The following is a 24,583-nucleotide window of genomic DNA, read 5'->3' on the forward strand; positions in this document are numbered from 1 at the left end:
GGTGCATCATGCATCTGGCGAAGTGAGTATTCACCCAAGAAAGCTCATGCTCCAATAGTGAGTATTCACCCACGAAAGCTCATGCTCCAATACGTCTGTTAGTCTATAAGGTGCCACAGTTCTCTTTGTCGCTTTTTACAGATCCAGACTAACACGGCTACCCCTCTGATACTTGACATTCTAGCTTGGGTGACATGCACCCATTAATTCCACTCAACCAAGCACTGAAAAGACAGGGCCATAAAACCCAGGGGAGGGTAAAGTCTCAAGGAGGAAGGCTGTGGAAGGCTGTGGAAAAATCAAAGAGAATGAGAACAGTAAAGGCACCAAGCCTTAGCTAGGAAGAGAGGATGTGTGAGGCCTTGATGAGCATGTTGCTTTGTGGATCCAGGAGTGGGAGGAAAGGAGAAGATGGAAGTAGACATAAATTGCCCATGCAAGGAGCTTTTGTGTTAAGAGTGAAAGGGTGCATGGGTGGATTTCTGAGGTTGGGAGAAATTAGATAATGTTTGTGCACAGAGGAAATAGAGCCAGAAGAGGAGGACAAGGTAGGTGCAACAGAGATCAGTCACCAAATGGGGAATGAGGTGGAGGGACTGGAAGTGGACAGTAGGTGGCAGACTTTAAAATCAGTGGTAGAATAAAGAATGGGGGAGAGGCATGGACAATGGTCAGAAGGGACCTTGTTGCCCTTCTCTCTAAAAAAGGCTGCCTACTGTATTTTGGTAGAATGCGTTGAAAATTTTCAAATGTTTTGTAGAAAGTCTTTTTTTTAATAATGAAAATATACACACTTGTTAAATTTCAATTTTCCATGGGTTTGGATGAAACAAAACAGAATAATAGGTATTGATTTTTTCCCTTCTCCCACTCCTTTTTCCTTTTCTCCTCTTTTCAGTGGCAGTATGGGGGCAGAGTATGAGGTTGGAGGGAGGAAAGAAGGGGAGCACAAATGAGACCCCCCCAAAAAAATGAAAACTTGATTTTTTTTTAAAATGAAATGTTCATGAAAAAAATTAATACATGGTTTTTTTTCCAAAACTTGTGGTATGAAAATTATTTTGAATTTTTTTATTTTTTCCCCAGCTCTATCTTTGGGCAGGAGAATTAATAAGAACTGTTTGAGACCAGAATATTATAGACCAGAGGTGGGCAAACTTTTTGGCCCAAGAGCCACATTGGCATTACGAAACTGTATGGATGGCTGGGTAGGGAAGGCTGTGCCTCCCCAGACAACTTGGCCCCCACTCTCTATCTGCCCCTTCCCCCTGACTGCTCCCCCTCAAAACCCACGACCCAACCAATCCCCCCTGCTCCTTGTCTCCTGACTTCCCCCTTCTGGGACCCCTGCCCCCCAGGACCCCACCCTCTATCCAACTCTCCCTGCTCCCTGTCCCCTGACTGCAATGACCCCTATCCACGCCCCCACCCCTAACTGCTCCCCTGGACCACACCCCCTATCCAACCCCCCCGCTCCCTGTCCCCTGACTGCCTCCCAGAATCTCCGCCCTGTCCAACCGCCCCCTGCTCCCTGTCCCCTGACTGTCCCCTGGGACGCCCTGCCACTTATCCAACCCCGCTGCTTCCTGCCCCCTCACCATTCTGCTCAGAGCAGCAGGAGCTCGCTGTCCAGCCGGAGTCAGCCATGCCGCCCGCGCTGTCAGGCAGGAGCGGCAAGCCGGAGCGCTGGTGGGGCTGCAGGGGAAGGGAGCTGGCCTCCCTGGCCGGGAGCTCAGGAGCCGGGCAGGATGGGCCCATGGGCTGTAGTTTGCCCATCTCTGTTATAAACAAATGATTTAATGAGGGTAGTGTGAAAAGTCACCTGTTTTTGAAGTTGATATGTGTTCTGTCATCATAATAATATTCCATGATCTTTTGAGTAGTTATTGCTGTAGAGTACCAGTGATCCAGTTTTAATATTCTGTGATCTAGTTTTTCATTCGTAGATTCTATTCATTTTATTATGTTTGTGTTCAAACTGTTTTAATTTTTGAAACAAAGCATTACTCCAAATAATGAGTGTTGTAACATTTTTGCTTTAAGGTGGGTTGTTCAGAGGTCTGCAGTAATCCTGCTGATCCGCACTCATTATAAATCTATTTTACTTTTATCCTCAAGCAGACTTTTGATTTCCATATAGTTCCAGAGGAGAGTGCTTGCTTCAAAATGTACTGTAGCACTAGATGGCACTAGAACGCTTTCAAATGTCTCATACCATTGTGGCTCTTTAAATGGAATCTCATTATAAATGCAAAGAATTGGCTCAGAGGCAAGTACAATAATGCTGCTCCTATACATGATGAGTTTGTTTTCCCCTCTTCCTATTTGTAAGGACAAATTGTCTGAAAAAATAATCTGGACAGTCTTCAGATGTAAGTGTGTGTGGGGGGGGGTTCTCAGATGCTGTAACATCTGAAATTTTTTTCATTTCTTGATGGTTTTATGAAAAAACTTAGCTGCGCTTAGAAAACAATTTTCAATGAACTTTCTAGCACTCCTTTATTTTCTTGTGAAAGGGCATTTAATACTAAACCATCACTTTTTAGCACTTAACACATTTCCTGTTCGGCTTGGAGGCCTAATTTCCATTTACACCACAGCATTACCTAGGTTGCATGATCCATTATGTGTCGTCAACTACATACTCATCTCTACCACTTAGTTCGGTAGGGGTTGTGCTTGATGAATGTGCACTTGGCGTGGTTGCGTTTAGAAACGAGGGCCGACTGATGCTCACAAATCAGAATGAAAACACTGCAGGACGGAACTCTCGCCTGTGTGCTGGTTTTATTATGAGGCAGCGGTAACTGAGTGGATTCATATTTGAAGAAAGATACTTGGATGGATTTGTGCTCTTTTTCAGAGAAGCTTGGGTATAGGTAACCTGCAGTAGGAAGGAAAAGAATTCAAGTAAAATTAACATATGCACCTTGACCGTTTAAGGTGCTGATTACCTCCTGGGCGGTGCGGAATGTTCACAACTCCCACTTATTGTTTATAAAAGTCATTGGACGCTGAGATATCTCAGCACTTGGTAAGATCAAGCTCAGAACTTTCTTTAGCTGAGCGAAATAAAAATAATGAAAGACAAGGGAGTAATCAAAGGCAAGATGGGCCAAAACTAAAGGTAGGTGGCTTTCATAATACAGTGTAAGTATTGTTAGGAGGTAGATGTTATGGCCAAAATGTTCACTATTTAAGGTCCGGCTAGACCGCACCTTGGCTGGGATTATTTAGGGAAAGTGGTCCTGCCTTTAGCAGGGGGTTGGACTAGATGACCTCATGAGGTCCCTTCCAACCTTTTGATTCTATGATTCTATGACATCAGGCACCTGCACTGAGATTTCCAAAGACAGCCTAAGGGAGTGAGGCATTCATCTATTCCCTTGTCAGTAATGCAAATACTACACCTTAGGGATATATGCAGAAAGCATGGAGGGATCACTGATAGGCAGAAAGAGCAGTCTTCCCTTATAAGTAAAAGACAGAGTACAGTTTAAAAAAAATGTATTTTTGCATCATATTCATGAAGAAATTTAGCATGATATGAGTCAGTCACTTTTCATCCAGTAAGGATAGTAACCTTAATATTGTCCTTTCTTGGCTGCTGTAGTCCAACAGGTGTTTGGATGCAACACACTGACTGGAAGTGGATTTATTGCCAGCCTTCCCACTGCCTACTTTGTCAGTAGCAACAGAAGGCAGGCAGAGTTCGTTTGGGGGGGCTACCTAGCTGGTCATTGATTTGGGTTGTTTAGTTTGAATGCTGAATGCTGTGGGCCAGAGTTCTTTGCTTAAGATGTGCTTGCTGTTTGATAATCATAGCTCTGAGCTTTTGGGGGGCAGGCTAAGTGCGTTGTTTGCTAATTTATAGGGGGCAAGGAGATCAAACGGCTTGTCTGCTGCAGGGAGGTCATTTCCCCAGGCAGGGGCGGCTCCAGGCCCCAGCACGCCAAGCGCGTGCTTGGGGCTGCATGCCGTGGGAGGTCCACCAAAGCCGCGGGATCAGTGGACCACGGGACCTGCTGACCCTCTGCAGGCACACCTGTGGGATGTCCAATGGAGCCGCCTCCCGGCGACCAGCAGAGCGCCCACCCCGAGGCATGCCGCCCTGCTTGGGGTGGCGAAATGTCTAGAGCCGCCCCTGTCCCCAGGGCACAGTGGTAGCAGTATATTTTTGTGCATAGGGTATGCTCCTCAAGACACTCTGGGAGTTATTGTTTTCTCCTGGTGATTACAAGAGTTAGATCTGAAAGGGGTGGAACTTGGCATGAAATAGGAAGGCTACATTGAGCAGTTTCTCACCAGGTGTATAACATATTTCCACTGAGATCCATGGAACTGCACCTACCTATCAAGTGAGGGATTAGCCTTGATTATTAATCCATTTGTATTTTGGTTTGATTAACATTCATTTGTGGCTTTGGTGGAGGCCTTAGGTGGGGGTCCCTGTTTTGGGGCCTAAAAATAATTGCAGGATGGATTTAATTATCTTTAATGTTGAAACTTACTCATAAAGATGCAGCCTCCTTCTCCTGCACTGTGCTGCTGCCCACGGATTCATTTCATGGGGCTTATCCGTGAACAGGGAACTACCATCTGTTAGGTGATAAAGGAGCAAGGTGTGTGCATGACAATGATTGTCATTGGACATCATTCATTATTCCATCAAGAATGTAGCGTGTCGGTCAGTGAAAAGGCATGTCTATTGAGTTGACTGCTCTGAATTGTTTTTTTCACCACTTACCATGCCAAAGCCAGATAATATAATGAAATATGCCTTTTACCTCTCATTTCATCTTTGTCAAACTGACCGTACATTCTCAGTTTGTCATAATTGAAAGAACTTGAGCAGCATAAGAAAAATAACAAACAATTACGCCTGTGGAAGGGTCTGAGACAGAGAGTCAGGACAGATGTTGCTAAATGTTTCATCTAGGTGTCCAAGCCTAGATGAAAACATTATGTTGAAGAACGTTGGTGAAAGGGTGAATCCCAAGCTCACTCAGAGCTGGGGAAGGTGTGTAGTGATTTCACCTCCCTAGCCACCTTTACGTGAAGAGTTGTATTCAGCCTCTGTTATAATTTATTTATCATGGTGTCAAGTTACTCTAAAGTGTTTCATCTTCCCTTTCTGCCCTCTAACATATACATCCTTTGATGCATCATAATTCATTATTTAAGAAGCATGGATTCTACTTGACTTTTTAAAACTATTTTCCCCCCAGTAGCTTAATGTTGTTGTTTGGTAATTTGCATAATTATGTAAAAAACATTTCAACAGGTGACAAGTGGTGATGGTTAGTAAATCCCTCTTTCCTGAATTCATCAACTCAGTTCCCGTCCCCCGCTCACACCCTCCACCCCACATCACCTGGCAGTAATGAGGCATCAGTTTAGGCTTTTGAGAACTTTTTAAAAAAACACCTGGAGGAAGGGCAGTGGGCCTTGCATGAGGCTACCTCCGGTGCTGAAGTATGGTCAGCAGAGCACTTAAATATGTGCTTAACTTTATGTAGGCGTGCAAGTGCTTTGTTGAATAGGGATTGACTTACACAGATGCTGAATCAGAGCCCAAATGTTCCTCTACAAGAGAGAGGATGGAATGGGTTAGTGGTGAATGCACAAGAGTGGGAATCAGGAGATCTATTTTCTATATCACTGGCTCTGTTGGAGACTTTCTTGGTCAAAATCAAACCCTGCACTTTTGGTCAAATTAAACCTTTCTGTGCCTTTGTTTCTCAATCTGTGAAATGGGGAAGACTTACCACAGGAGTGGTTTGAAGCAAAATGCGTTCATGTTTGTAAAGTGCAGTGGAATCCTCTGATGGAAGGCATTGTTGGAATACAGAGTAATCTCTGATGTTGTTAATTACTAATTTGGATAATAGATATCAACAGAAAAAATTACTGCTGAAAAATGCATCAGCACATCTTGAGGACTGAGAGCAGTGCCATAATTTGAATTGTGGTGAGTAATCCTATTTGTTCAGTGGGTATAGTGCGTGAATGAATGCCAAATGCGGGCATTTGTTTTGTGTTTTTTCTTGAAGCTTTACATGAAAACTCTGTGGGATGTGTGTGTAACAGGTTATGGAATCTTCAAAGTGGATCTTAATTGTTCACCCTATGTCTTTTTCCTGACAAGAGAGAACTGCAGAACATTAAAGATTTCGTTAAAATACTGCTAAGTAAACCAAGAGTAACACCCGTGCTCCAAATCTCCTTCCAATGCCCTTGGTTACAATATTGCCTTTGATATTATTCAGCATTTTTAACGTTCAACCCTGTGGAAAAAAAATTGGGAACACTAGACCTTTTAATTCATGCTTCAAAGAAAACATTTCTGAATGTTATGTAGTAAATCAGTCATTACTTACAAAGTAACCTTAATGCTTTCTTTCTGAAATCAAGAATCCAGGAGAGAAACAGGGATTTTAAAACATTGACAGCTTTCTGGGCATTTGATGTAAAGCATGTTCTATTGATCAGATTTCAAACAGTGTTTGATATTAGTGCCATGCAATGACATCAGATCAGAATATTGTTCTCTCCTTAGAAACAACAGTAGAAAATACAAAATCCCGGTATGTCCCAGAAGCTTGATCTTTCTACAGAAGAGACTTATGGTAGTATTTGAGCATTTCTCAAATTCCACTGACTCAGCTATCCACCAGACATCATCTTTTCCTTAGTTTTTTCTGTAATGCAAACATTAGATAATGATTTTATTTTTTTAGGGCTTTTGTGAATAGCCCCATCTTGATAGACCAATGTTTACATGTTGAGGATCTTTCTCTCTCTGTAATCTAGCAACACATCTATACTGTTTACATAACCAATATTCTTCACCTTCTCAAATTAGCCAGGTTTTTTCAATACAAAAATCCGCTTTGAAATGTCATAGAGCCATGAAGTTTAAGGCCAGAAGGAATCAGAAAATCACCTAGTCTGGGACCTGTATATCAGAGGCTATCAACATCACACAGGGCACTAAATCCAACAACCGAAATGAGACTAGCATATTACAGCCCATAGGAGACTACACTATTATGTGCCACAGGGAGAGAAGTTGAGGCACCAAGGTGCACCAGTATCTGAGTCCCTCCCCAGTGGAAGGGAAATTAATACAGGAGATATATCCAGATGATCCTTCCAAGCAACCCAGATCCACTGGCTGCAGAGGAAGGCAAAAAATTACTCAGGTCACTGCCAATCTGACCTGCCAAGATTTTGGGATTTCTGTAGGATGGATATGTCCATGGATTTAGCAGCCTCTACCATAAACTCTTGCTTACACTGGAAAATTGATCCTTTGCTAGAAATGCTTTTCAGCAACATTTCCGCCTAAGCCACTTCCAGTTTTGGTTTAAGCATAAGGCCTTTTCTATGTTAGAAACTGTAGAAATTGTGTTAATTAACCTAACACCACCTGAAACCTGGGAGAGGGAGAGGCAGCCTCCAGCTGCTATGATAGTCCAGGCAGGACATTAAAGGGTTGAGGGAAGAGGAGCACAGCCTCCCGCTGCTATGATAGTCCAGGGAGTACAGAATCTTTTCTTTAGACATGAAAGGGGCCGTAGGGGGGCTGATGGAGCTCAGGCTCAAGCTGCTATGATGAGGACGGTTACCAAGCATTTTGTACTGTCTGCCAGGAATGACAGGGAGTCATTCCCATTTTTATCCAGGCGCTCCCGGCCGACCTCACCAAGGCCAGGAGCACTCACGGGATGATGACAGTTTTCCACCATTTTGTACCGTCTACCATCAGGAAAGGAAGGGGAGGGGATGCTGCTGTTCAGCGCCGCAGCACTGCATCTACCAGCAGCATGCAGTAGACATATGGTGACGCTGAAATGGCAAGAAACGATTTTTTTCCCTTTTTCTTTCACGGGGGGGCGGGGGGGGGGGGAAATTGACGAGATATACCCTGAACCACCCCGGACAATGCTTTTTACCCTACAGGCATTGGGAGCTCAGCCAAGAATGCAAATGCTTTTCAGAGACTGTGGGACTGTGGGATAGCTGGAGTCCTCAGTACCCCCTCCCTCCCTCCATGAGCGTCCATTTGATTCTTTGGCTTTCTGTTACGCTTGTCACGCAGCACTGTGCTGTCGCCTCTGTCTATCATAGCCTGGAGATTTTTTCAAATGCTTTTCATTTTGTCTTCTGTAATGGAGCTCTGATAGAACAGATTTGTCTCCCCATACAGCGATCAGATCCAGTATCTCCCGTATGGTCCATGCTGAAGCTCTTTTTGGATTTGGGACTGCATCGCCACCCGTGCTGATCGGAGCTCCACACTGGGCAAACAGGAAATGAAATTCAAAAGTTCACGGGGCTTTTCCTGTCTACCTGGCCAGTGCATCTGCGTTCAGATTGCTTTCCAGAGCGGTCACAATGGTGCACTGTGAGATACCGCCTGGAGGCCAATACCATCGATTTGCGGCCACACTAACCCTAATCTGACATGGCAATACCGATTTCAGCGCTGCTACTCTTGTCAGGGAGGAGTACAGAAACCGGTTTAAAGAGCCCTTTATATCGATATAAAGGGCCTCGTTGTGTGGACGGCTGCAGGGTTAAATCGGTTTAATGCTGCTAAATTCGGTTTAAACGCGTAGTGTAGGGTTTTAGGGTTTTAATTTACTCAGTTTTGCCCTTAAGGATTTTTTGACTTGCTTCCTCTTTTTTTTTTTTAAATTCCCCCTTTCAAAAGTTGTTACCATACTCATTTTTAGCCCCATCCCTCCCCCAAAGACATTGAACTTTATTATCTTCTTGACACTATACATTGCTGGCTGATACTTTCATTGTCCAACTGTAGTTATGACTTGAGCTGTCTCCCATCATTCTCTCTACTGAGAAAGGGCTGGTTGGGATACTTCAGTTCAGGACTGAATTTCAGTGTTTGGGACTCTAAGGCATGATGGCAACTCACTAAAGGATGGACCACCCTGAACTGGATGTGGGTAGTGAGTTTTTCTGTGCATTGGAGTTTAGTAAAGTTCTAGCCATTCACTGAAACCATATTAATTGTGGGGAGAATTTATTCCCCAACCTCTCCATGGCAGCACAAATGACAGAAAGGCTGAAGATGTAATGACACTTGTAGTAGGATAAATTATTTACCAAACAATCGATAGGAAGAATGCCATCTACTGCAGTGTGCTTAACAAATCTATAGCAAATACCTCTATAGTGATGCAAGATCATTTTAAATGAAATTTCTCCTCCCAAGCATTTCTTGAAATATTTCTCAAGAATATTTTATTTGCTAGGAAACCAATTCCTATCGTGCTCTGAACATGCTGCTGGATATGGCAGAGTATGCCTGTTTATATGTTTTGTCACTTTGAGGGAGGCATGTGTGTGTTTGTTTTTTTTTTGGTTTTTGTTTTTTAATAAAACTGCTATATATTTTGTCTTAGAGACCTTCATTCTTTTGGGCACATGTGTTCTAAGCTTCCATGTTTTCTGGCTTGTGTTGTTTGTAGAAGTTCATCAGTTAGTAATGAAAAGGCCTGAGGAAGAGAAAATATTCGGTGTTAATTTGTAATAGATACAATGCAAGCTCTCCCCACTTTGCTGACGTTCTACTGTATCAGTTAGTGAGGTTAGACTAAGGGGATTACAAAGGAATTCCTACCATTGGTTTTCCTGGAATAATCTTTATGCAAGGGGCAAAAAGAATAGGGTTAATAAAGCAATTAGGAATTGGATACGACAGGCCATTCTGCTTGCCTGCTGTTTACAGAATCCATTAAAGTGGGGGTCGGGAGAATAAATCTAGACTGAAAAGGAAGGCCCTTAGCCATTTAAAATTGAACATAGTCACTAGCACAAAAAGCCCCACAGATGACCTTGTGGACTTCAGCATTTTGCTGATCATTAAGGGCTTGGTCCTACTCCAACTGAAGTCAATACAAAGACACCGCAGGATCTCAGATTCACCTGCTGATTTAAAAAAAAATATCTCACAATTAAGACAACTTAAACTTTGACAGACTTTTTAATGTGTCTCCCCCAGCCATGCAGATTGGCTGAGTCTGTACATCTCTCCAGTGAGAGTTTTACCTCTTTTACATATGGAGTATGAGGTGTGGCCCCTCAGTTCTAATTTTCCTTTGGGTGTGCCGCAAAGAAAGGGTTTGGCAGGACTTCACTAGCAGAAAGTCTGTTGCCCTGGGTGGTGATGAGCTGTCATGCCTATGAGGAAAGACTTGGAAGGTTGCTATGGGGAAAAAAAGGAAGTAAAAATATTTGTCCTGGGAAATGTTTATTTAATATATATTTGTATCGCAATATGGAGAAGCCCCCATCAGCGCCTGGGACACTCTTTGTATTGGGCACTGTGCATTCACATAATGAAAAGATGGCCCTGACCCCAAAGAGCTTGCACTCTTCAGGCCTATCCTGCAAAGACTTTTGCACATTTTTAACTTTACATGCTCCTTGTGGTTCAATTGGCTTCAGTGGGACTACTCCTTTTCCATCAGATTTATCACAGACGGTCTTTGCCCTATTGGAGCTGTTAAAGTTCAGGGCAATTGCACCATTATTTCCCCCTCTATAGTCCAGCAAGGGCACCCAGTGTAGGCTCTGGCTCTTCAGTGTTTACTGTCTTCCTTTTTGTCATCGACATGGTCAGCTTTCCCCCCATGGGGTCCCCTGAGTAAGCACCCACATTGTATATTGCTAATGCTTGTAGATGCAGTGGAAAGGATTTTGGGAAGGGTTGAAGGTGTGAGTGTGGAGTGAAAGGTTCCTTTGCAGGTTACAAGAGGCCGAAGGGGGAAGAAGGGAGAAAGGAACGGGTTCACTCGATAATTCAGCTAAGCTCGAAAATAAGGAGCAAAACTGCTGATCAAGGCCGACACACACACAAACAAGCTCCCTGCTGCCAAACAGCCAAAAACCCATTAAAAAACCCCAAAAAACTAAACCAAACAAACCTAAAAGGGGGGTGCAAAACAAAAAAAAACCCTCTCCTGGTCTGGGTAATTTCAGGCTGCACAGCTCCTGCCTACACTGTGAATTCCCCAGCAAAGTCAGATGCCTGAAGCTGGCTTATGTAATTTTTTTCCTCAGCGATGGTAAACAGTGCAATTGCCACAGTTAACTTACTACCTTCCTCAGCAAGCACATTTATTCTTAAGGTAAAAGCATTACAGAGAAAACCTTTTAAAAACAAAAGAAGCTAGAGGGCTGCTAATGAATTTACCAGCAATCCCCACCCCCCATGCCAGCAAGGCCTCTGGTTAGTGACCCTCAAACCCCACGCAAGGGTTTCTCCTTTAGTCACAAGTTGAGCCTTTGCTCAGAACTACCGCACAGAGAGGGCCAAGTCCTTCCAACCCTTCCCAGGAAGAACTGCGCCCCCCCCCCCCCCTTGGACTCAAGATGCTGTCCATATATTTGATCAGAAAGTGGGCCCTGAGTCAATTTAAACTCAGGCTATTTATTCAAAAGCCCTTTTCTTTGTATGCTGGTCTCTACAGAATCCAGTTTGAACCAATAGATGCAAGTCTCTCCTGGTGGTGACACCGCTTTAGAGGTGTTACAGTCTGAGTGAATTTGCCTAATCACTCCCCATTGTTCTTAGTTCCTGGAGGGCTGTGGTCCCTCTCCCCATGGATTTGCAGACAATCCCTGGCCCACAAAAGTGCATAAATATTTGCACTTTTAATACAATGAGCTCGTAAAAATACTAAACTTAAACTTAATTCAGTAAGGTTTAATTTAATTTACTTCGGTTAGTCCAGGGTATTGTGGGAAATTGATATATCTGCCTAACTCAATCCCTCATGTAAACAAACTTCCTCCCTCAGAATTGTTAGCTGCCCCAATCTGAATTAATTAGAACTGAAGTGCCACACATCATGCTCCACACAGGAGGAAAAACAAGTAAATCTAACACTGGAGAGATATATACACAGCAATCTGTACATTGCCTCTCATTGTACATAGGCCCCCTGTGTGAAGGTGAATTTCACCCAGCATGCAAAGTGCTGTGGCAGTCACTCAAACAAATCAGCATTGTAAGACCGGAGTACTGAATTCTAGTTCTGCTGCACTGACTGTTATTCATAAAATGATAACATACAGCAGCAATCCAGATTACACCTAGAAAAGGCACTAATTGCACTTTTCAGAGTAGCAGCTGTTAGTCTCTAAGGTGCCACAAATACTCCTGTTCTTTTTACTAACTGCACTAGCTTTTGATTATGCCCACTCTGTGGTGCTTCTGTGCTAGAGGATTTTCAGGTTCTAGGAGGTTGGTATTAAGTGATACACATGCAGATGATCACATAAAGAAAGTTTCATATCCAAAAGAAAGTCATTGGAATTCCCTATAAGTAAATATTTACTCGTCCTTTTGCACTGAAACGTGATGCCTATAATACAACACATTCAGCATTTCCATAAGGGGGGGGTGGGGGGAAGAACTTGGTACAAACACATGCCTTGTAATTTACAAACATATCATGTATAATAAACAAGAGACCTTTCCTCTGTGTCCATTTAAGTGTGGTGAGGGCAAAATCTGTGTGAAATAAAGCTCTCTGAACATAGAAACTAGACAACACAATGGAACAAAATTGTGTGTGAAACTGCCTGAAACTGCTGACTTGGAGTTTCAGTAGCTAGAGAGCCTTAAAAAGGAAATATCTGAGTAGCTGATAAAAGCAACCATTCTCTTATGCAGCTTCTGACCTAGTTCTCAGAGTCCTAGCTCTTCCTACATGGAAAGAGGAAGGAAAAAAAAGGAAGTCTAGCTTTGTGCAAGGAAGAGGTTAGCTACACCTGCAGGAGGGTCAGAGATTATGGACACACTAACTAGTTGTTCCAGTAAGAAGGTGACCAACATAGGCTGGAATTTTGGAAGTGACTAGTGACTTTGGGTACCAGCTGTTTACACCCTGAACATCTGCATGGGTCCAGGGAAAATTTAATGGGGGTTTCTTGGCATTTATCTACAATTTGCAGTAAAAACAATTATTCAATATTGTTGAAAATTGGAAGTTATATCGACCTGTATCAACCTGGAAGGGCTGTGCTTTTAAGCTTCCGAAAAAAGTTCTCTAGTGCTCTGCTAAAATGTTTGTTCCATAGAATCCCCCTATTTGCAACAGCTGTGATAAATGTCTGTTTTAATGAGTGGATCTCCTGATCATTCTCTGCAGTGACTAATGTCTTGTTTAGCCCTTTGATATTTTACAACATGCTCTTTTCACGCTTTTAAGACAGATAGCTGCAGCTGCAGGTATTTTTAAAGACACTATTCCTTTAAAAGGTTGTTTTAAAAAACAGTTGGCGCTGAGGCATGTGATGAATTTTTAATAGTTAAAAACCTACCCAGAGAGCAAAGAAATGATTTAATGTTGTAAATAAATCTCTTTGTGGGGTTTAATGTGCAAAAGTGGACAGCAACAGCTTTAAAAACTTTCCACAAATGCTTAGCTTTATACAACAGTATACTCTGTATATGTTATATCTATAGCCAGTAATGATTTATTGTATCTTTTTAGGTAGTGAAGGAAGGTACTAAAACATTTTTTCTTCTAGGACTTTGCATAATAACCATTAGGTTTGGAGCAGCTAGTTTAGATCTTCCAGGGAATGTTTATTGTGGTGGGAATCAACTCTCGATCCCAGGTTCTCAGATTATGGCCTGTGAATTTCTGATGGGGCCATATACCCCTTCTCAGGAAGCCATTCTGAGACTCACATAGTGGAGGAAGAGATTGGGAATGTCAGAAGGGGAAGTGTGAGTGTCTAGAACACCTTATTTGTACAGAGTGATTCACAGGATTCAACACTGGAGATCTCTGCCCTGGAGTAAGCAATAAATTGATACAAACCTGTGGTCACTATGACCAGATTTCCAGATTATAATAGATGTTCTGTTACATTTCTGCTAAAAACAAACAAACAAACAAAAAAAACCCTCCTCTTGTTATCAGTGACATCAGCTCATGGCAAAACGTAGAGAATTCCCTGAGGAAGAGTTAAAAACATAAGAACGGCCATAGGTCAGACCAAAGGTCCATCTAGCCCAGTATCCTGTCTTCCAACAGTGGCCAGTGCCAGGTGCCCCAGGGGAATGAACAGAACAGATAATCAAGTGAACCATCCCCAGTTAATTGAAGTGAAATTATTTATGTCATTGATCAGCTGGAGCACCCATGGGGGCAAAATAGTGGGTGCTGAGCATCCACCAGCAGCCCCCCCATCAGCCTCCCTCCCCCAGTGCCTCCCACCAACCGTTGGGCCCCATCTATCAGCGCCTCCCCCTCCCTCTCCGTGCCTCCCACCTGCCGTGATCAGCTGTTTTGGGATGTGCAGTAGGCTCTGAGGAGTAGCAGGGGAAAGAGAGGAGGTGGTGTGCTCAGGGGAGGGGATGGAATGGGGCAGGGAAGAGGCAGGGCCAGGGGTTGAGCACCCTCTGGCACATTGGAAAGTTGGCACCTGTCAAAGTGGCGCCTGTTATTTTGGTTCCACAGTGTTTAATTTACATTTTCTTCCCTCCTGACAGGAAACCTGTTTCTCCTTTTGTTTGGTCCCAGACTTTCAGGGCTCTGAGCCAAAGTGGCACAGCACAGAGTCCCCCAGGGTTACAGGGCAAGTGGAGACAGAACGCCTTACAGGTCTGGGTTGACCCCACAGCACCACAGATCCCTAAAACAAAACTATACTAAGAAAAGCAATATACCTGCTAAAACAGAAGAATCACCAAGAACCAGTTCACTAAATTGATATAACTTTTTTTCACCCTCTCCCATCCCCAAGATAACAAACCCAAATAGTTTGGGGTCCTGCCCTGCTTATGGAAGGCAATCTGCCCATCCCTGTGGTATCCATGTTATGAAAATCTAGACAGAAATATAAAATACCACAGATGCACGCTCTAGTTTATGTGGAAGCATAATCTCAGCCCTCGACAGAGAAGATATGAAACAGGTCCACCCTTGTTGACCTTAATTGCCACGGGACGTAGATTAACAGATGGTCCCCTGGATAGACTGCTGCTATATTATTTTATTTGAAGTTTCTATAAATATCCCTAGTTAATTTATGCAAATGTCTTCTCTTCTTCTAACCTCCTTTAACGTGTCAATATCTTCCTGGCAATCAGGTATCCAGAATTCAATGCAATGCACAAGGTGTGGTTGCACCAGGGCCAAATTAAGGCATATGCACTGTAGGATTTTGAGCCTCAGGTCCTGCATCATGTGAGTACATCACAATCTCAGCTCTTGTTGAAGGAAAAAAAAAAGTAATTCTCTAGCCCTCATGACTGAAAAGAAAGGCTTGAGAACAGGACCGGAGCGCAAACTGAAACCAAGATGTTTGCCTGAGTCTGCAAACAACCTGAAACAATAGCTATGAGAAGCGTGAACTGTACTATGCATCTGGATGGGGTCTTAAATCCAGGGCTCCACCAGCAAAGGACACTGTGTGTGACAAGAGGAAGAAACTGCAGTGGGCCTACTCACCTTTCCAAGTAGATATACCCTGGCTGCTAGATAAATACTGAGCATGCCCTGTGGGGGGCTGGGGGCTGTTAACAACTCCTAGGATGGAAATGAGACCCCATGCTGCTGCCCTTGTTTCACTGATAGAGACTGACCCCTGCTATCACCATTCCTAGTGAGAGGCCTGTTCACACAGAGGAAGTGGCATTGTGGTTGTGCAGCCAAAGTCAATGGAACAACTCACATGCATAAGTAACTTGCTGAATTAGGGTCTAGGGCTATAAGCATCAGCTTCCACTGATTGAGCTAATGGAGTAACTCCATTAGTTGGCAGATTTAGTAGGCTCTTATCCTCTAATTTCAACCAGACAAAATGGGGTCAAAGGCTCATGGTCTTGTGTGGAATTCATTGATTCCAAGGCCAGAAGGGACCACTATGATCATCTAGTTTGACCTCCCATATAACATGGGTGATAGAATGACCCGAGTGCAGATCTTTTAGAAAAACATCCAATCTTAATTTATAAATTGTCAGTGATGGAGTCTCCACCATAACCCTTTGTAAATAGTTCCAATAGTTAATTACGCTCACTGTTAAAAATGTACCTCTTATTTCCAGTCTGAATTTGTCCTGCTTCAGCTTCCAGCCGTTGGATCGTGTTACACCTTCTCTGCTAGATTGATGAGCCCATTATTAAATATTTGTTCTGCATGTAGATACTTACAGACTATAATCAAGTCACTCCTTGACTTTCTCTTTGTTGAGCTAAGTTGAGTGAGCTCTTTGAGTCTATCACTATACGACGTGTTTTCTAATCCTCTGAACTCTCTCCAATTTATCAACATCCTTCCTGCATCTTGGGCACCAGCGCTGGACACAATATTTCAGCTTCAGTCTCAGCAGTGCCAAATATAGAGGTAAAGTAACCTCCTACTCAAGATTCCTGTTTATGCATCCCAGGATCTCATTAGCTCTTTTGGTCACTCTTTCCTGAGTGCTGGCTGGTGAGTCTTGCCCACATGCTCAGGGTTTAGCTGATCACCATATTTGGGGTCAGGAAGGAATTTTCCTCCAGGGCAGATTGGCAGGGGCCCTGGAGGTTTTTTGCCTTCCTCTGCAGCGTGGGGCCTGGGTCACTTGCTGGTGGTCGCCTTCCTCTGCAGCTTGAGGTCTTCAAACCACAATTTGAAGACTTCAATAACTCGGACATAGGTTAGGGGTTTGTTATAGAAGTGAATGGGTAGGGTTCTGTGGCCTACTTTGTGCAGGAGGTCAGACTAGATGATCATGTGGGTCCCTTCTGACCTATGAGTCTATGAGTCACATTGGGAGCTCATGAGTCAGCTGATTATCCACCATGATCCCCAAATATTTCTCAAAGTCACTGCTTCCCAGGATAGAGTCCCCCATCCTGTAAGTATGGCTGACATTCTTTGTTCCCAGATGTATACATTTACAATTAGCCTCATTAAAGACATGTTGTTTGTTTGCACCCCATTTACCGAAAGGTACACATGAGATTCCTATTTATTTCAGTCTGTGCAGCAACAGCAGGATAGGGCTCCAGATTTCCTAATTTCCCAGATTCTTTGCCTTCTTGGCATTAGTACCATGGTGTTGCAGCTGTCTGTGAAATCATTCCTTGTAGGAGCTCATGTCCCCTGTTACTAAACTTCCCTGAGTCTCTCACTGTTCCACTATCAGGGGAAAAGCCAGGATGGCTTCTGTGGTAGAAGCATCTACTTTCTGGATTGTAGATTTAGCTTCTATGTCATTTAGGAGCCTCTTGGAATCTTGTTTGGCTGTAGCTGTTACCCAACTGTCCAGTAGCAGATTCTTATTGACATTTCGCTTTTTGTTTTTCATGCCTTGTGTTTCGTACCCAAATAATTTTTTCCATTTTCCCCATCACTGCTCTTGAAGCAAACACATCCATCAGTATGTAATAGCTGTCATTACAAATAGGTTAAGTTCAGGGAATCTCTAAGTCCAGTTTTCCCCTTGCAATCCACTAGAAGATCCTGGAAGGAGTGAATAATTAGTTAAAGCATTTGAGAAACAGATTTGGCTGGATATTTGAATATGGGGGAGAATTTCAGGTTAATTTATATTGGGGTAACACCCAGAGGCCCTAATTAAATACCTGGGTCCCATTTGCTACACACCTGTACATGTGTAGAAGATAAATAATAAAGACTTGCAGAGTGATAGTTTTTGAATCGTTATGTAGCCTATCACTGGATCAGAAGCACATACTGAAAGACTTAAGTCCAGATTCTTCTCTCAGCTACTCTGGAATAAATCTGAATGAACTGCATTCACTTCTGTGGAGTTGCTCTGGATTTACAGTAGTGTAACAGAGCAGACTTTAGCCCCTGATTGCTGTCATTATGCCTTTCCATTGAAAAAGAAAGATTGTTTCCAATCTTACTTAAACTAAGCAGCTTTAATCAATCAGTTTGGACAGCACCAAAACTGGTGTGTGTTGTGGGAGAAATAAACGCCACAGACATGAGAATCCTATAATCTTTGGTTTAGTTGTAATGAAATTTTCCAGAATGAGGAGGAAATAGATGGATTCTGATTAATTTCTTACTGAGAAAATTAAGTACAGACCTCAGCATCCAATGTTGACATGAGTGAGGTGCACAAATGTCACTCACGCATCCAGAGTACAGAAAATATCTCCGTTAGATTGTATTTCATTTGCTTGTTAGATACTGAACTCCCAAGTGCAAAAGGATACTAAGCATTGCATTTAGTCATGAATTAAATATACAGACATATGTAATCCTTTCCAGTATGCCAGGTTGCTTATCAAAATTGAACTTGAACTGAATGAAAGCTATATGGCTGCCATCTTTTCTTCTCATTTGAGGGTCATTATTTACTGGTAGACAGAATATTAAGATAAGATGCTCTCCTCCTAGAGAGAATATTCAACTGTCTTGCTATAGAGGTTGAGTCAGGAGAAGTAACACCGCTTACTCAAATCTGTCAAACGGTGGGACATTAACTTGTAGGGCCGTATTTTGAGCTCACATCTGTGTAAATCAGAAGATAACTTCAATGGAGCAACTGTGGAGTTATTCTGTGGTTTCACTCATGCGATCTAACCGAGGGGTTCTCAAACTTCATTGCACTGCGGACCCCTTCTGACAACAAAAATTACTACACGACCTCAGGACGGGGGACCAAAGCCTGAGATCACCCAAGTCCCACCACCCTGGGTGCGGGAGGTAAAGCCCGAGCTCCACGGGCTTCAGTCCCAGGCAGCAGGGCCTGTAACCTGAGCCCCACCACCCAGGGCTGAAGCCCTCGGACTCAGCAAATCTAACGCCAGCCCTGGTGACCCCATTAAAATGAGGTTGTAACCCACTTTAGGGTCTCAACCCACAGTTTGAGAACTGCTGATCTAACCTATATAACAGGGGTAGGCAACCTATGGCATGCGTGCCAAAAGCAGCACACGGGCTGATTTTCAGTGGCACTAACACTGCCTGGGTCCTGGCCACCAGTCTGGGGAGCTCAGCATTTTAATTTAATTTTAAATGAAGCCTCTTAAACATTTTAAAAACCTTATTTACTTTACATACAACAATAGTTTAGTTATATATTATAGACTTATAGAAAGAGACCTTCTAAAAATGTTAAAATGTATGACAGGCACGTGAAACTTTAAATTAGAGTGAATAAATGAAAACTCGGCACAGAACTTCTGAAAGGTTGCCGACCCCTGCTATATAATTATATATTTAAGAAAATGTAATTCATTCACCAGTTGTTAGGATATGGTTGAAGCCAGATGGATATAAGCCGCCACAGCTACTTGCCTTACTTCTATGAGTGGTCCCACTGAAGTTGGGGGACCATACAATGTTAGTAAAGTGAGGGAGACCTGATCCATGTTGAGGAAAGATGTTCATTATGACTGACTTACACTGTTTTAGTTAACTGCACTTGACTGTTCAAAAGGATGTCACTTGCATATCTCCTAGTGCATTTCATCATAGAACTTGATGACAGAACATAGAAAGTAGGGGACTCAGATTTTTTCTGTGCTTGGATAATTTTCCCTATTGGAAAATCAATAACATTAGATTATAGCTGGGTGTTTCCTGAGCTTTTGAAAGCTCCCCTACAGGAAAATGAAACTTGAGGGACCCCTGCTTCAGCCCCACCGCATGCTGCTAAATGTCTGCTCATCAGATGTATACGTGTCCCCACTTTCCTTTTGCAGGATGCTGCTGTAGATCAAGATTTTTTGAAAAGATTCACATTTTGTTGCACGTGAAACAGGTCTTTTATTTTTAGAAGATAAACTAATTCTAGATCCTAACTTTTGGAAGTAGCATAAGGGCTGTCTTACAGTGGACAAAAATTTAAAAATCCAGGTTTCCTGAGATCTTAAAGTCACTGAAGTTGTATCTTTTAACATAGAGGGTTTTGAAAATTGCAGATGCACTGAATCTTGAGAATAGCCCTGAAATGACATTACTAAATGGAGCCCATTTTTTAAGGTCATAACTTTTATTTTAAGTGAGTTGTGCAGTTTGGGAAAACCAGACCCTGAGGTTCTTGGGGTTATGGTTGTTTGACCCAGTTTTGCCCTGTGCTGACATAGTCTATTCTTTGTCTGTGAGATACAGAGGAACTTTTCTCAACTTTCGTGCTCATTAGAGTTTCTGTGGCCATAAATTTGTAAGATTCCAAATAAGATGGAGATTGATTTTCAGAAAGTTGAGGTTTGATACACAATCACGTGGGGTTTGCACACACAGTTAACAAAATGGTGCATGTACACAGGTATACCCATTTCTGTCTGAAGCTGCCATAATTATGTGCCCAAAATGGTACACTGCTTGTGTACCTGCAAACTTTCTGAACAGCACCATTCTCATTAATGATTTAGGCCTGTTCTCACGTCTTCTGTTGTTTCATAGCGCTTGATTGATGATCAACTGGGGATCCAACGCTAGACACTCTTAGGCAAACAGCTTCCTGTCTTACATCCTCCTTTGACTTTGTTGCTAGTGATGAAAGGGCATGCTGCCTCTTTATTGTGTCACCTGCAGTGGTGTCCCTGGAGTGGCTGATGGCCTCTTTTGGGACTGCACATTGTTGTTATTATTTATTGCACCCACAGTATGCTAGGAACACCCACACGGGTTTGGTTTTGGCCCTCCAAACAGAGTCAGACTGTCTGTCTTTTCCTTAGAGAGACAAGGTGGGGGAGGTAATATCTTTTAGTGGACCCACTTCCATTGGTAAGAGAGACATGCATTTGAGCCACCCAGAGCTTTTCTTCATATTTTTCCCTTATTTATTTTAATCTATACTGGCAACCTATGTCAGTCCCCAAGCTCCAGCTTTGCACTAACTCAGGGCCTGATCCAACTCTCACTGATTTGTGCAGCTTGATTCATGTCACCTACGATTAACCTTCCTCATATTCTTTCCCCCTTCCCCCTGCAAAGAATGTGCCTCTCTTTGCAATGACAACCTAATCCATTCTTGCTACCTAACAGCCCTTTCCCTCTTTAGATAGTGTTTGCTGTCAAAGCTTTTACTTGAGGCTCTTTCACTCTGTTCCAAGTCCAGGTGGTACCCTGCTGTCTTCTCCTTTGTTTTCTCTCTGTGCACCACTTAAATCCCACTCAAGCACTATTCTGAGGATTTAAAAGGTGCATTGGCTTTGCTGCTGGACCTCTGACAAGGGAGAATTTCATCCTACTAACAGAACAGCCATCTCCTACCACAGGCTACATGATGCTTTTCTGATTCAAATACTCAAGACATCAGATGCTCCCGGAACTGCCCCACCAGGATAAGATACTTTATTTATGACCTGATTTACACCATTCTAGACCCAGCTTTCTTGTGCTTATGGTCCTTTGTTTGCAGTTTTTGCAGGGTTTTTTGTTTCAGTGAAAAATGCCTGGATTTTACAAAAGCTATTTATTTTTATTGATTTTTTTACCCAAATTTTGGACCACTCAATTACATGAAAATACTGATTATGTTAACAAAATGCAATACATTACAGTAGGTAGATGTGGTTATGTTCATCTATAGTCCAAGTGTAAATGGAAGGCTTTCTGTTAAAGTAAAGCAGTGTAGTGGAAGATATACATACACACACACACACATATGTGTGCATGAACTGTTAATGAACAGTTCATGAAATAAACCACAGCATTAAATTGCTTTTACTTTCAGCATACTTACTTTTCTCTATCTGTTGATTTTTTTCTGTCCTCCTGTACCCTAATATTAACCCCAACGTGTAGCCAGAAAACAGTGAAGTAAATTTTTTGCACTAATTTTCATCATTTTAAAAATTTTAATAACAATCACTGATACTCTTCTGGGAAATTTTAAAGAAAATAAAAACTGAACATGAAGGATCTGGTGGATATGTGAAGTAATGCAAACTCCAAAAAAAAAGGAAGATCCTGCTCACAACACCAACACATAGGCCTGGGGAAGCGTGTAAAGGAAGAAGATGCAGAGCTGTAGGAAGAGGTGAAACCAAATAGAGAGACTAGAGGTGGATTTGGGATGAGGCTAACATTATGAGTGTGGAGCTTTTAATTAATTAATTTGTAAAGTGATAGTGCAATGGACTGTTCAATAACTGCAGAAATGGGTCACAACTAAAAATCGTTTAGTAAACCAGTTCCAGTAAATCAGTTTAGTAAATCAGTTAAACTGAGAATACACTCAGTCAAGTGTAGCCATTTTCAAGGTACAGAATGATGAAAATTGGATGTGAGCATCAGGTTGCTTTTGTCTCGTTATGTAAACGTCACACCTGAAAGACCCAATTAGCACTACTTCCCATGTACAAGCAAGCCAGTTTAGATATTAAAATGGGGAATAATGATGAAGGAAAGTGTGGGACGTGTCTTGGTTATCCTAGGTTCATAACATATAATTGAATTTTTTTGTAAGCCTATTTTAAGACCTTTGATTTCTGGCTTCTGTTTTTAATTAATCAGCCTGCTCTTGCCCTTGTGCATTATTATGCTGTTCATTAGCATTCCCTGAGACTACAGAAGTTTGACTTCTGAATAAAGTAGTGTACAAAAGAGAAGGGAGGATTTTTATCTAACCACTTAATAATTTAAATGGAACTCTTCTTTAATCATTGTTTAACTGCACAATAGCTGTTTATTTAAAATGTGCATCAGCTAATTTTGCAAGCAGAAATAGAAGAAAATGGTTAAACATGTTTAGAAATAATGAGCCTTTTAACTATTCTAATCATCAAAAGACTTAAAACGTATCCAGGACTTACTCTAGTTCATCTTGGTGAGACAGTCACAGAGTCCGGTGAGGTGTCAAAAGGTACAAGCCTACTTCTGTTGAAGGGAAGCAGTGGACCCCTGTAACTGCAAAGCTAAAAGATGATTGGCAGCGTGAATATTGTTGGCCTGGCCTCCAGCTGTGAGGATTGGGGCTTGTGAAAGAGGAGGGGGGTTGATCACAGGACTGGGGACCAGGACTACTGAGTTCTAACCCTTTCCTATAGGTTTACTGTCTTGCTCACATTTGGCAAATCGCGTAGGGCTAGAGCCAGCAGGGACTCTCCCATTGATTTAAATGGTGCAGGATTAAGACCTTAATCCCTTTGCTGGGTTTTTCATCTGTAAAATGGGAAATATAATTCCCCTCGCAAGGGTGTTTCAAAGATTCAGTTAGATGGTATTTGAAAAGTGCTCTCAATACACTAAAAATAGTGAGCATCTGTTCAGCATTTGTACGTTGAAAATGCTTTACAGCCATTACCTAATTTAGCTGAACAGCACCCCTATGGGATAGGTATTGATATTCCCATTGTATAGATGGGAAAACTGAGTTGGGGTGAGAGATTTGTTCAAAGACAGAGACTTCGTCAGAGCTGGGGTAAGTTCTCAGGCCTGTCTCATGCTTAAAGCGCCTCTTACATAAATGTTGTGTATAACCTAGTACTCTAATACTTTGCATAGGGTAGATAGGTCTGAAGCAGTGCAGACTTATGCAGGGTGAAGTAGCAATGAGATGAAGACTAAGTAGTAAATCGCACACAACCTAGCCATAAAGAAATGAAATTGTAGCTCTGAGCAGTCATCAATTGTCTATATGGTTGCTTCACACTCAGAGTGAAATTCAGCACAAGTCCTACATGGGATGTAAGCAATGCATGGGTGTGTGCTGTTCCTCTGGGCAGGGGTGAATTTCACTTTAAGAGGATAGTAGGGACACCACAATAGCACCTCTGCAGCCAAGAGAAGAAAAGAAAAACAGACTGAGCCTAAATTTTCAAAAATGACTAGTGATTTTGAGTGCCACCATTTCTGAGTCACCAATGTAAAAATACCTTTCACAAAGGCCTGATTTTCAGAAGGTGGGTGGTTAGCACTTTTAAAAAGCATACCCTTGAAGTGACCTCAAGGTAGGCAGCCAAAACCATTAGCCGCATTTGAAAATTTAGGTGTGTCAGTTTATATCTAGTGCACCAATCATTGTAGCTGTGTAAGATATTGGATGTGTGTGTGTGTTTAAAAAGTAACTTGCAATTAAGTGCAAAGTGCAGTTGCACTGACCAAACCATAAATGGTACGTCAATGTTGTATGTTGGAAAAGCAGGAAAAAAGTTTAAAACAGAAGATGTAAATTCTTTCTCTATAAAACAGTTCACCTAGAACACAGTGATAACACAATAAACGCTCTTACCACTCCCCAGCCCGGATATGAAAATTGTGCACTGATGTGCAACCCCATTATAATAATGATTATTTGTCATATGCTGCCAGTGCAGTTGGCACTGTATGAGCCAGAGGAAAAGATGTGGCCTCAGCCCTGAAGAGCTGACAACTGAAGCAGGAGGAGAACACAAACACACAGATAGAGCCTTCCTCTGACTTTATCTCAAATCTTTTAAAATATGTATAATGGGTGAATAAGGGCGTTTTTCTTGATGTTATTGTCTGAAGGCTTCACAAAAATCTGGAGGCAGGATTGAAAAAAAGAGAGTGGGGGCACTAAACTAAGCATGAAGTCCCATTCATAACGGGCAGCATGGAGGAAGAAATGAAATCTGACGCTAAGGGCTTTATCC

This window comes from Chelonoidis abingdonii, chromosome 17 (genome assembly GCF_003597395.2).
Source record: "Chelonoidis abingdonii isolate Lonesome George chromosome 17, CheloAbing_2.0, whole genome shotgun sequence".
Lineage (NCBI taxonomy): Eukaryota > Metazoa > Chordata > Testudines > Testudinidae > Chelonoidis > Chelonoidis abingdonii.